Here is a 14,967-nt window from a genome sequence, read left to right as displayed (position 1 = left end):
TCTACAAGATGTAGAGGAGAGAGTTAGAAAGTTTTTAGTGTGTGCAGAATCTCAGGTTAAGTTCTATGTGCACTAGTCGTCTCGGCTTCTGTCCATGCTACCTAAGGCTTCCTATAGTCAGGATTGCTCTGATACCAGCTCTGTGGGGACCCCAACTTGCGGGTCGAGATTGTCGTGCTCAGTGATCCGAGAGATCAATGCTCACCGAACACAGATACCGAATAAAAGAGTCTTACATCCGAGTACCGATTATTACAACACATGAACGAATGGTCAAGTTCACAAGGAAGGGCCTAAGGCCAAATCACTCTCATACAACTAGTAGTGGAAATCATACGGGATAAGCGGGCCCATGCCATCAAGCCTACACAGACAGGCATTCTGACTCGGAAGCGTCCTAGTTCGCAGGGGCGTCTCCGAAGACGTACTCATCTCCAAACTCTGGTCCCTCCATGTCTGGTCAATAACACACCCAGTGGCAAGCTAAGGAGTACTTTGTATGTACTCCCAAAGAGCCCATGATATGAACAATGAAAGTGAAGGGTAACAGTATCATGCATCTTTGGTGGAATTCATCGGGATGGAATGATCATGAATATGCATTAAGTTAAAGAATTACTTTTGAAGAACAGGTTACAGATGTCAATATATCTGTCGAGGGCTGAGCCATCCGGGCTCACCCTATATGCCAAGTCACCAAACTTGATCATATCATTACTTCCATAACAACACCTTTTTAACACACCACACACTCACTTGGTTTATGAGGAAATAACTAGACGTAGTTTAAGCAGGATTACCCAACTGCCCTTGACCGTGGACATTGCTATTCGAACATTTTTACACTCTACAAAGGTAGTATGTTGGACCCATGAGATCCGGAAAACTTCCATGTCATCCACGACTCGCGGTACATACCATACCCGAGGTAAGTACCCGATCAATGCCTTTCCCCTGACGATACTAGACAAAGAGATCCACTCGATTGGTACCCCACCCACATGTTGTACGTCTTTCGAGCACCGACTCTGGACAGTATCAACCATGCGGGGAACAACAGTGCCCCTAGAACTCATGAAAATGGCATAGTCGTCCTACCTGGCACGACCCCATCACGAGAGTGACCACACATCACTCCCGCCACTGGTAATGTGGCTCTTTGCTAGCACCGACCAGAGCAATCAACATTGCCCCGTCCCATAAGGAGTAACGTGGTCGTACTGGTAAGGTTTGGACGGTCGACACATCATAAATCTAATCCCATTTCCGGAACCATACTCACTCAAAAAACCCGGTGCACCAGTTCTCCAAAAGTGTCTGATACGTCTCCAACGTATCTATAATTTTTGATGGTTTCATGCTATTATCTCGTCAAACTTTGGATGTTTTGTGTGCCTTTTATATATTTTTTGGTACTAACTTATTAACTATGTGCCAAGTGCTAGTTCCTGTTTTTTCCATGTTTTTGACCCTTTTGAGAGGACGATTTTAAACGGAGTTCAAACGGAACGAAACTTCCAAAAAGATTTTTTCCGAAACAGAAGACGATCGGGGGACTTGAGAACCAAGGCAGGGGGCCACGAGGGAGCCCACAAGCCCCCTAGCCGTGGCCAGGGGGGCCCACGCCTCCCAGGCTTGTGGGCTCCCTCGACCACCTCTGCCCAAGGTCTTTCGCCTATATATTCCCAAAAATTCCAGAAAAATCAGGAGATCATCGAAAGTACTTTTCTGCCACCGCAAGCTTCTGTCTCCACAAGATCCCATCTCGGGCACGTTCTGGTGCCCTGCCGGAGGGGGGATTCGGATACGGAGCGCTTCTTCATCAACACCATGACCTCTCCTATGATGCGTGAGTAGTTCACCATAGACCTACGGGTCCATAGCTAGTAGCTAGATGGCTTCTACTCTCTCTTGGATCTTCACTACAAAGTTCTCCATGATCTTCATGGAGATCTATCCAATGTAATCTTTTTTGCGGTGTGTTTGTCAAGATCCGATGAATTGTGGATTTATGATCAAATTATCTATGGATCTTATTTGAGTTTCTTCTGATCTCTTATATGCATGATTTCATATCCTTGTAATTCTCTTCGAGTTGTGGGTTTTGTTTGTCTAGCTTGATCTCTGATTCTTGCAATGGGAGAAGTGCTTGGTTTTGGGTTCATACCGTGCGGTGACTTCACCCAGTGACAGAAGGGGTAGCGAGGCACGCATCGTGTTGTTGCCATCAAGGGTAAAAAGATGGATTTTTCATCATTGGTTTGAGGCGTTAAGGCATTACTCTGTTCGTCATGAACTCACTACACTAGATGCATGCTCGATAGCGGTCGATGTGTGGAGTAATAGTAGTAGATGCAGAAAGTATCAGTCTACTTGTCTCGGATGTGATGCCTATATGTATGATCATTGCCTTAGATATCGTCATGACTTTGCGCGGTTCTATCAATTGCTCGATAGTAATTTGTTCACCCACCGTAATATTTGCTATTCTCACAGACGCCTCTAGTGAACACTATGGCCCCCGGGTCTACTTCACACCATTTTTTCAGCCTTCTCTTTTACTTCGTTGCACTTTCCGCCTTCAGATCTCACTTTGCAATCAATCTTGAAGGGATTCACAACCCCTTTATCGCGTTGGGTCCAAGGTCGTTTGTGTTTGCGCAGGTACTCTAGACTTGAAGAGATTCTCCTACTGGATTGATACCTTGGTTCTAAAACTGAGGGAAATACTTACTTCTCCTGTGCAACATCACCCTTTCCTCTTCAAGGGAAAAACCAATGCAAGCAAGTCTCCATCAACGTGTCAATTTCTGGCGCTGTTGTTTGAGAAGTAGCAGAAGGATTTTTGGTACCGTTGCCGGGGAGGATCAAGTCAAGAACTCATCCAAGTAAGTGTCGCAAACTCATCTCTTGCATTTACTTTTTTTGCCTCTCGTTTTCCTCTCCCCCAATTCTATAAAAAATTACAAAAATACTGGCCTTTGTCGTTTGCCTTTTTCGTTCACCCTTTTGTTTCGCTTGCTTTCTATTTGCTTGTGTTGCCATGTGCCTTCAATATGCTTGCATCTTCGCTTGCTGAAAATCTATTGATATGGATCCTCATCCACTTGCTAATCTCTTTAAGAGATCCAATTATGTTGATCCAATTCCTAGTGAGTTGAGTGCACTTTACTATCTTTATGAAGTTTGGTTGAGATGCGTGAATCTGAAAACCGTGATGAAGAAATTCATGAAGTGATTCACGAGGGCTCCTTGAATGAAAAGCATGATTGCAATAGTTTCACTATAAATCATATTAGTGTCAATCATGCTAAAAATATGCAAAACCCTAAGCTTGGGGATGCTAGTTTTTCTATGTTCACTACTTGTTGTAATGATCATGATTGGGGTAATGATTTTTCTTATGATCTTGAAATTTTTTTTAAGCCTCATGATGATTATGATATTTGCAACAATATTGAAAGTGGGATTGGAGAAGTCATGACTTTAGTTGATGATAATCCCACTATTTTTGAAGAGCGTCAACTTTGCATGCATATGGATCATGAAAATAATATCCTTTGTGATAGTTATACTGTAGAATTTGATTATGATCCCACATGTAATGAGAGAGGAAAATATTGTGATAGAAACTTTCATGTCACCAAATTACCTCTCGTTTTGTTGAGATTGATATTGTCTCTTTCTTCTTCCCTGCATATGGTAACTATTGGTTGTCTTGACAATTTGTTTTCTATAAAATGCCTATGCATAGGAATTATGTTAGACTTAGATGTGATTTTCACATGCTTCATGATGCTCTCGTTGTGCTTCAATTCTTGTCTTTTGTGTGAGCATCATTGAATTATCAATGCCTAGCTAAGGGCGTTAAACAATAGCGCTTGTTGGGAGGCAACCCAATGAATTTATCTTTTCATTTCTTTTTTGTTGCGTCCAAACCATCATAATTATGTTATGATTGTGTTTTTTGTGTTTCTTTTTGTGTTTGAGCCAAGCAAAACCTTTATGACTAGTCTTGGTGATGGTTGTTTGATCCTGCTGGAAAAAGACAGAAACGTTTCGCTCACGAGATTATTTTTCATTTTTATTCAGAGAGAGATTTTGAGTTGATTCTTTTTGCTGCTGGTTGGTATGCGTTTTTCCTAGGTAGTTGTAATTTTTCAGAATTTGTGAGGTACCAGAAGTATACGAAGTATACAGATTGCTACAGACTGGTCTGTTTTTGACAGATTCTGTTTTTGTTGAGTTGGTTGCTTGTTTTGATGAAACTATGGATAGTGTCGGGGGTACTAGCCACGGAAAAGTGAGAATACAGTAATCTAACACCAATATAAATAGAAATCAAGATTGCTACACTACATAAAGAGGAGGTAGTTTGTTTTCTTGTGCTAATGATAACACGAGTTTCTGTTTAAGTTTTGTGTTGTGAAGTTTTCAAGTTTTGGGTGATGTTCTCATGGACAAAGAGATAAGGAGTGGAAAGAGCTCAAGCTTGGGTATTCCCAAGGCATCCCAAGCCAAATTCAAGGACACCAAAAAGCCTAAGCTTGGGGATGCCCCGGGAAGGCATCCCCTCTTTCGTCTTCAATCCGTTGGTAACATTACTTGGAGCTATATTTTTATTCACCACATGATATGTGTTTTGCTTGGAGCGTCTTGTATCGTAGGTGTCTTTTATTTTTGTTCTGTACAATCATCCTTGATGCACACCTTTTGAGAGAGACAAGCACTCATCGTGATTTTGCTAGAATGCTCATTGTGCTTCACTTATATCTTTTGAGCTAGACCATTTTGCTCTATGTGCTTCACTTAGATCTTTTAGAGCACGGCGGTGCGTGACTTGGTAGTTGGCTTGTGCTATGAAAGTAGTCCCAAAGGTGATAGGTACCCAAAGAGGATACAAAAATCTCCATCTTCATGTGCATTGAGTAGAAAGAGAAGTTTTGATTCCTCTCAATTAGTTTTGAGACGTGGATTTGGTTATATTAAGAGTTATGTTAGTAGGGTGCTGTGAATCTAGAAATATTTGTGTTGAAGTTAGTGATTCCCGTAGCATGCACGTATGGTGAACCTCTATGTTAGGAAGTCGGTGCATAATTGATCTATTGATTGTAATCCTTTGTATTGAGGTCGGAATCGCGCGATGGTTAACACCTACCAACCCTTCCCCTAGGAGTATGCGCTTAGCACTTTGTTTTGATTACTAGTAAAAACTTCCGCAACAAGTATATGAGTTCTACATGACTAATGTGAGTCCATGGTATATATTCACTTTCACATTCCACCATTGCTAGCCTCTCTAGTGCCGCACAATTTTCGCCGGTGCACAAACCCACCATATGCCTTCCTCAAAACAGCCACCATACCTACCTACTATGGCATTTTCATAGCCATTTCGAGATACATTGCCATGCAAGTCCCACTGTTTCGTCTCATGACTTGTGTCATCACTCTCATATTGCCATTGCATGATCGTAAGATAGCAAGCGAGATGTTTCAATGTCATACGCCAAGCTAGATCGTTGCACATCCCGGTACACTGTCGGAGGCATTTTCTATAGAGTCATCATCGTTCTGAGCTTTGAGCTGTGCATAAATAAAAGTGTGATGATCATCATTATTAGAGCATTGTCCCATGTGAGGAAATAAAAAAGAGAGTCCAAAGAGCCCAAATAAAAAAACAAAAAAATAGAAAAAAAGAGGCCCAAGAGCCCAAATAAAAAAAGAGAAAAGAAGAGAGAAGGGACAATGCAACTATCTTTTTCCACACTTGTGCTTCATAATAGCAACATGTTCTTCATGATTGAGAGTCTCTCATTTTTTCACCACCATATTCTAGTGGGAATCTTTATTATATAACTTGGCTTGTATATTCCAATGATGGGCTTCCTCAAAATTGCCCTAGGTCTTCGTGAGCAAGCAAGTTGGATGCACACCCACTAGTTCTCCTTTTGAGCTTTCACATACTTATAGCTCTAGTGCATCCTTTGTATGGCAATCCCTACTCATTCACATTGATATCCATTAACGGGCATCTCCATAGCCCTTTGATACGCCGAGTCAATGTGACCATCTCCTCCCTTTTTGCCTCACAACCACCACCACACTCTATTCCACCTATAGTGCTATATCCATGGCACACGCTCATGTATTGCGTGATAGTTATAAAAAGTTTTAGCAAGTAAGAGTGCGAAAACAATTAATTGGCCAATATCAGGGTTTTGCGTGATTTAAATTAGTTGTGTGAGGATGATGGAGCATAGCCAGACAATATGATTTTGTAGGGATAACCTCCTTTGGCCTTGTTATTCTGAAAGTTCATGACTACCTTGCTAGTTTGCTTGAAGTATTATTGTTTTCATGTCAATATCAAACTTTTGTTTTGAATCTTACGGATCTGAACATTCATGTCATACGAAAGAAGTTACAAAGGACAACTATGCTAGGTAGCATTCCACATCAAAAATTCAGTCTTTATCACATCCCTACTCAAGGACGAGCATGAGTTAAGCTTGGGGATGCTTGATACGTCTCCAACGTATCTATAAGTTTTGATGTTTTCATGCTATTATCTTGTCAAACTTTGGATGTTTTGTATGCCTTTTATATATTTTTTGGGACTAACTTATTAACTCAGTGCCAAGTGCCAGTTCCTGTTTTTTCTGTGTTTTTGACTCTTTTCAGAGGAGGATTTTAAACTGAGTCCAAACGGAACAAAATTTCCAAAAAGATTTTTTCCGAAACAGAAGACGATCGGGGGACTTGAGAACCAAGGCAGGGGTCCACCAGGTACCCCACAAGCCCCCTAGCCGTGGCCAGGGGGGCCGGCGCCTCCCAGGCTTGTGGGCTCCTTGGGCCACCTCTACCATAGGTCTTGCGCCTATATATTCCCAAAAATTCCAGAAAAAATCAGGAGATCATCGAAAGTACTTTTCCGCCGCCGCAAGCTTCTGTCTCCGCAAGATCCCATCTGGGGCACGCTCTGGTGCCCTGCCGGAAGGGGATTCGGATACGGAGGGCTTCTTCATCAACACCATGACCTCTCCGATGATGCGTGAGTAGTTCACCATAGACCTACGGGTCCATCACTAGTAGCTAGATGGCTTTCTCTCTCTGTCTTGGATCTTCAATACAAAGTTCTCCATGATCTTCATGGAGATCTATCCGATGTAATCTTCTTTCGCGGTGTGTTTGTCGAGATCCGATGAATTGTGGATTTATGATCAAATTATCTATGAATCTTATTTGAGTTTCTTCTGATCTCTTATAGGCATGATTTCATATCCTTGCAATTCTCTTTGAGTTGTGGGTTTTATTTGGCCAGCTTGATCTATGATTCTTGCAATGGGAGAAGTGCTTGGTTTTGGGTTCATACTGTGGGGTGACCACACCCAGTGACATAAGGGGTAGCGAGGCACGCATCGTGTTGTTGCCATCAAGGGTAAAAAGATGGGGTTTTCATCATTGGTTTGAGTTTATCCCTCGACATCATGTCATCTTGCTTAAGGCGTTACTCTGTTCGTCATGAACTCAATACACTAGATGCATGCTGGATAGAGGTCGATGTGTGGAGTAATAGTAGTAGATGCAGAAAGTATCGGTCTACTTGTCTCAGACGTGATGCCTATATGTATGATCATTGCCATAGATATCTTCATGACTTTGCGCGGTTAGATCAATTGCTCGACAGTAATTTGTTCACCCACCGTAATATTTGCTATTTTGAGAGAAGCCTCTAGTGAACACTATGGCCCCCGGGTCTACTTCACACCATATTTTTAGCTTTACTCTTTTACTTCGTTGCACTTTCCGCCTTTAGATCTCACTTTGCAATCAATCTTGAAGGGATTCACAACCCCTTTATAGCGTTGGGTGCAAGCTCGTTTGTGTTTGCGCAGGTATCTGGACTTGACGAGATTCTCCTACTGGATTGATACCTTGGTTCTCAAACTGAGGGAAATACTTACTGCTCCTATGCCGCATCACCCTTTCCTCTTCAAGGGAAAAACCAACGCAAGAAAGTCTCCGTCAACGTGTCAATTTCTGGCGCTTTTGTTGAGAAGTAGTAGTGTCCACCTTGCTCATCATCACCCTCGGGCATTAGTGGCACCCAACGGGGTTTTCATAAACTCTTGACTTATACCAACAACATGCTCATGCTATTATTCTAATATTACTTGTCAACATGATGATAGTATGATCCTCAAAGGGGTGGGATCAAGCTCAATGCATGTGCTCCGGAGGAGCCATCGGTAACATCACATTGAATGATTTACAGACACTTATGATCATATGCACGGAAATACTTGCTATTTGAACTTGCAATATAACATATGCTCAGTAATGGTCAAAGGGCTGCTTGCCTTGGTTAGCTAGGTATCCGGGGTCTTCGAGGTCTTCCGCTCCGATTCCCTCATCACACGGATTTTCTATCGTCGATAAAACAATAAATAAGAAATAGCTCACACAGAAACAGATCACAAAGTCATTTTACAAATATTATTTATTAATGATAAATCTAAGTTTTCATTTTCAAAAATATTTGCCTCAAATTCTCTTGAAGGAACATTTTTCAAATTAACCAAACAGAAGCAAAACTATTCCAATTTAGTCCTTTATATTATTGAAAAATAGAATAGTTGTAGAAAAATTCACCCAATCATATTATTAAATACTACATATTTTTAGAAGAATAACCGTGGAAAAATTATATTTTTACACTAGCTAAGTATTTTTATAAAAATCTTTGAAATCAGATTTTTAAAAATAAAGAAAAATGGGCTGAGCCCCTGGCCTGGCTCGGCCTAGAGCTAGGTTGGCCCAAGGCCAGACGACAGCCTTCCCAGGCGCGCGCGCCATCAGGTTTGAACCTCACGGGCGGGGCCCAACGGTCAGTGGCTATGGACAGCGCGGGGGAGGAGGCTGGGCCACCGACAGGTGGGGCATACCTGTCGGGGTCGTCTCCTACCTCTCGCCAGAGAGGAGGAGGAGCACGCCGGTGAGGCTGCCGACGCTCTCAAGCCCCAACAAGGACTGGAATGGGTTCGCCATGACGTCGCCTACCTGCTGGTGGTCGGAACAATGTCGGAGAGGCAGGGGTTCGCCGGCGACGAGGAGGCCGTGGCGGAGGAGTTTCAGGAGGTGGTCGAGGAGGTGGCAAGAGACACGGAAATGCTCGGGCGAATTCGGGGAAAGCTTCCTGGGGTTGAGGGGATCAGTTTGGTGGGTCGAGGGGCGTAGGAGCCGTCTTGTAGCCGGAGATTGATGGGAGCTCCGAGGCGGAGGGACCTCGGTCGATCTCGAGCACCGGGGCTCTGCTGGTTTGCTCGGGTGGTTAGGGAGGTGCCAGTGGTCGTGGTGAAGCTATCTGAGGGGTGCAGGAGCGAGGGGAAGGGCTATTTATAGGCCCACAACGGTGAGCCGATTCGGGAGCACCGGTGACTCACCATGGCGCGCATGGGGGTGCAGAGAGGGTCTGGGGTTGAAACCACGGTCTCAGGACATGGTTTTGGACTACCAGAACCATCTATTGTAGAGGGAGAGAGGGAGGAGTCGAGCATCCATGGCCGCGCAACCTTGGCCGGTTCTGGTGCGCGCGGGCACGCGTCGCACAAGCTCTAACGCTGGGGAGGAGTGGCCCTGAGGGTTGCTCGATGCAGAGGGGTTGTCGGGGAACAGGTTGGACACCTCGGGGGAAGCTGGAACTGGCCAAGGGCGTCGCCCTGCTGCGGCAACAAAAGTCCTACCCTGGCGCGTAGGAATTCTTCTTGTTACTTCTCTGATTTGCGTCGGTTTTTCCCTTGAAGAGGAAAGGGTGATACAACACAGGAGCAGTAAGTATTTCCCTCAGTTTGAGAACCAAGGTATCGATCCAGAAGGAGGGCCTCGTCAAGTCCAAAGTACCTGCGCAAACACAAACAAGCTTGCACCCAACGCTTCAAAGGGGTTGTCAATCCCTTCAAGATTATTTGCAAAGTGAGATCTGAAGGCGGAAAGTGCAACGAAGTAAAAAGTGTAAGGCTGAAAATATGGTGTGGAGTAGAACCTGGGGGCCATAGTTTTCACTAGAGGCTTCTCTCATAATAGCAAATATCACGATGGGTGAACAAATTACTATCGAGCAATTGATAGAACCGCGCAAAGTCATAACGATATCTAAGGCAATGATCTAGCATATAGGCATCACGTCCGAGACAAGTAGACTGATACTTTCTGCATCTACTACTATTACTCGACAAATCGACCGTTATCCAGCATGCATCTAGTGTATTGAGTTCATGACGAACACAGTAACGCTTTATGCAAGATTACATGATGTAGAGGGATAATCTCAAACCAGTGATGAACACCCCATCTTTTTACCCTTGATGGAAAAAACACGATACGTGCCTCGCTACCCCTTCTGTCACTGGGTGAGGTCACCCACGGTATGAACCGAAAACCAAGCACTTCTCCCATTGCAAGAATCATAGATCTAGTTGGCCAAACAAAACCCACAACTCGAAGAGAATTACAAGGATATGAAATCATGCATAAGAGAGATCAGAAGAAACTCAAATAAGATTCATAGATAATCTGATCATCAATCCACAATACATCGGATCTCAACAAACACACCGCAAAAGAAGATTACATCGGATAGATCGCCATGAAGATCATGGAGAACTTTGTATTGAAGATCCAAGAGAGAGAAGAATCCATCTACTTACTAGCTATGGACCCGTAGGTCTATGGTGACCTGCTCAAGCATCATCGGAGAGGTCATGGTGTTGATGAAGAAGCCCTCCATGTCCCCACCTCCGGTAGGGCACCAGGACGTGCCCCAGATGGGATCTTGCAGAGACAGAAGCTTGCGGCGGCGGAAAAGTAATTGCAATCGTCTCTTGATTTTTTGGGAATATTTGGGAATATATAGGCACAAGATCTAGGTTAGGTGACCTCCAGGGGGGCCACAAGCCTGGATGGCGCGGCCCCCCTGGCCGCACGGTGGGGGCTTGTGGGGCCCCTGGGGATCTTCTGGCTTGGCTCCCAAGTCCTCTGATCTTCTTCCGTTACAGAATAAATCTTTTCGTGGATTTTCTTCCGTTAGGACTCCGTTTCAAAATCTCCTCTGAAAGGGGTAAAAAACATGGAAAAAATAGGAACTGGCACTTGGCACTGAGTTAAAAGTTATTCCCAGAAAATAAATAAAAGGCATGCAAAACATCCAAAGTTTGACAAGATAATAGCATGAAACCATCAAAAATTATAGATACGTTGGAGACGTATCAAGCATCCCCAAGCTTAACTCCTGCTCATCCTCGAGTAGGGAAGTGATAAAGAATGAATTTTTGATGTGGAATGCTACCTAGCATAGTTGTCCTTTGCAACTTCTTTCACGTGGCATGAACATTCAGATCTGTAAGATTCAAAACAATAGTTTGCTATTGACATGAAAACAATAATACTTCAAGCAAACTAGCAAGGTAATCATGAACTTTCAAAATAATAAGGCCAAAGAAATTTATCCCTACAAAATCATATAGTCTGGCTATGCTCCATCATCCTCACACAACTAATGTAAATCATGCACAACCCCGGAATTGGCCAAGTAATTGTTTTCGCACTCTTACTTTCTCAAACGTTTTATAACTATCACGCAATACATGAGCACGACCCATGGATATAGCACTATAGGTGGAATAGAGTGTGGTGTTGGTTGTGAGACAAAAAGGAGGAGATGGTCACATTGACTCGGCATATGAATAGGCTATGGAGATGCCCATTAATAGATATCAATGTGAATGAGTAGGGATTGCCATACAAGAGATGCACTAGAGCTATAAGTAAGTGAAAGCTCAAGAGGAAAACTAGTGGGTGTGCATCCAACTTGCTTGCTCACGAAGACCTAGGGCAATTTTGAGGAAGCCCATCATTCGAATATACAAGCCAAGTTATAAAACGAAGATTCCCACTAGCATATGGTAGTGACAAAGCAAGAAGCTCTCAATCATGAAGAACATGGGGCTAACATGAAGGACAAGTGTGGAAAAAGAGAGTAGCATTGTCCCTTCTCTCTTTTTCTCTCATTTTTTTTATTTGGTCTCTTAGGCCTCTCTTTTTTCTTTTCTCCCTTTTTTTTGTTTTTGGGATCTTTGGCCTCTTTTTTTATTTCCTCACATGGGACAATGCTCTAATAATGATGATCATCACACTTTTTAGTTACTCAAAGCTCAAAGATCACAATGATGATGACTCCATAGGAAATGCCTCCGGCAGTGTACCGGGATGTGCAACGATCTAGTATGATCATGCAAATGGCAATATGAGAGTGACGGCACAAGTCATGAGACGGAATGGTAGGAATTGCATGGCAATATATCTCGGAATGGCTATGAAAATTCCATAGTAGGTAGGTATGGTGGCTGTTTTGCGGAAGGAATTTGGTGGGTTTGTGCACCGGCGAGAATTGCGCGGCACTAGAGAGGCTAGCAATGGTGGAGGGTGAAAGTGCATCTATACCATGGGCTCACATTAGTCATGAAGAACTCATATACTTATTGCAAAAGTTTTTATTAGTAATCGAAACAAAGTGCTAAACGCATACTCCGAGGGGAAGGGTTGGTAGGTGTAAACAATCGCGTGATCCCGACCTCAACACAAAGGTTGACAATCAATAGATCAGTTATGCTCCGACTTCCTAACATAGCGGTTCACCCTACGTGCATGCTACGGGAATCACTAACTCCAAAACAAGTATATCTAGATTCACAACACCCTGCTAACATAACTCTCAATATTACCAAATCCACGTCTCAAAACTAATTGAGAGGAATCAAAACTTCTCTTTCTATTCAATACACATGAAGATGGAGGTTTTTGCATCCTCTTTGGGTACCTAGCACATTTGGGACTACTTTCATAGCATAAGACAACTACCAAATCATGCACCGTCGTGCTCTAAAGATATAAGTGAAGCACTAGAGCAAAAGTATCTAGCTCAAAAGATATAAGTGAAGCACTAGAGCAAAAGTATCTAGCTCAAAAGATATAAGTGAAGCACTATGAGCATTCTAGCAAAATAACGATGAGTGCATGTCTCTCTCTCTCTCTCAAAAAGGTGTGCATCAAGGATGATTGTGACACAACAAAAATAAAAGACTCCTAAGATACAAGACGCTCCAAGAAAAACACATATCATGTGGTGAACAAAAATATAGCTCCAAGTAATGTTACCGATGGATTGAAGACGAAAGAGGTGATGCCTTCTCGGGGCAGCCCCAAGCTTAGGATTTTTTGGTGTCCTTGAATTTGGCTTGGGATGGCTTGGGCATCGCCAATCTTGAGATCTTTCCACTCCTTATGTCTTTGTCCATGAGAAAGTCACCCACAACTTGAAAACTTCACAACACAAAACATAAACAGAAACTCGTGATAACATTAGCACAAGAAAACAAACTACCACTTCTCTTTGTACTGTAGAGAACTTGAATTCTACCTATATTGATGTTGGGCTACTGTATTCTCACTTTTCCATGTCTAGTACCCCCCGATACTAACCATAGTTTCATCAAAACAAGCAACCAACTCAAGAAAAACAGAATCTGTCAAAAACAGACCAGTCTGTAGTAATCTGTATACTTCGTATACTTCTGTTACCTCACAAAATCTGAAAATTTACGACGGTATGGGGAAAAGGCATATCAATCATCAGCAAAAAGAATAAACTCAAAATCTCTTTCACAATAAAAACTAAAAATCATCTCGTGAGCGAAAAGTTTCCGTCTTTTTCCAGGAGGATCAAACAGCCATTACCAAGACTAGTCATAAAGGTTTTTCTTGGCTCAAACACAAAAATAAACACAAAAAAACACAAGCACAACAGAATTATGAAAGTGTGGACGCAACAGAACAGAAATAAAAAGATAAGTTCATTGGGTTGCCTCCCAACAAGCGCTATTGTTTAACGCCCTTAGCTAATCATAGGAGCAATAGAATCACGTATCGTTGTCTTTGGTGCTCAAACCATAAGTAGCTTGATCACTTATCATCTTGAGGTTTTCATATTTCTTACTAGATGATTCACCACTACTTTTAGGAACAAAGACAGACTTGGTGATTTTATTGTGGGCAAGATTTGGAGTGTTCTGCACAACGGCAAAAGCGGAACCCAAGTTGGTTATAACATCCTCTAGTTTGCCAATCTTAGCGGAATCATGACCTACCTTTTCATTAGCTGTGGGTTCCTTCTCCTTTAAATATTTCAAAACCATTCCCACCTTGGATCCGTACTGAGTAATTTGATTGTGGATCCTTTTATCCAAATTCTCAATGAGTTCAATCGTAGCGACTTTTTTCAATTGCGTCCAGCCTACGCATCACATGTTCCAGATTTAAGGTAGTTCCATTAACCATGTGTGGGGGTGAGCCTACCAAATTTATCACAGCTCCGAAAGAATCAACGGTATGGCTACCCAAGAAATTTCCACCTACGATGGTGTCAAGAATATACCTATTCCAAGGAGAAATACCCACATAAAATCTTCGAAGCAAGACGGTAGTGGATTGCTTATGAGTAGAAATACTTTGAGCATTGCAAATCCTATACCAAGTGTCCTTTAAGTTTTCTCCCTCAATTTGTTTGAAATTGAGAACTTTGCTCTTGGGAGTATCGCCCGAAGTGGTGCATATAGCCATCAGGATAGACTATCCCACACAGACGAGCAGAAAGCAAGCGAGAGAAAAGGGCGAACGAAGAAGCAAACGAAAAGGCGAACGAAAAAGGCAAATTGGTGAAGTGGGGGAGAGGAAAACGAGAGGCAACTGGCAACCAAAGTAAATGCAAGAGATGAGAGTTTGTGACACCTACTTGGATGAGTTCTTGACTTGATCTTCCCCCCCCCCCCCGACAACAGCGCTAGAAATTCTTCTGGCTGCGGCAACAAAAGTCCTTCCCTCGCCCGTAGGAATTCTTGTTGTTACTTCTCT

Source organism: Hordeum vulgare, chromosome 4H (assembly GCF_904849725.1).
Source record: "Hordeum vulgare subsp. vulgare chromosome 4H, MorexV3_pseudomolecules_assembly, whole genome shotgun sequence".
Lineage (NCBI taxonomy): Eukaryota > Viridiplantae > Streptophyta > Magnoliopsida > Poales > Poaceae > Hordeum > Hordeum vulgare.
Note: the sequence above shows the minus strand (reverse complement) of the source record.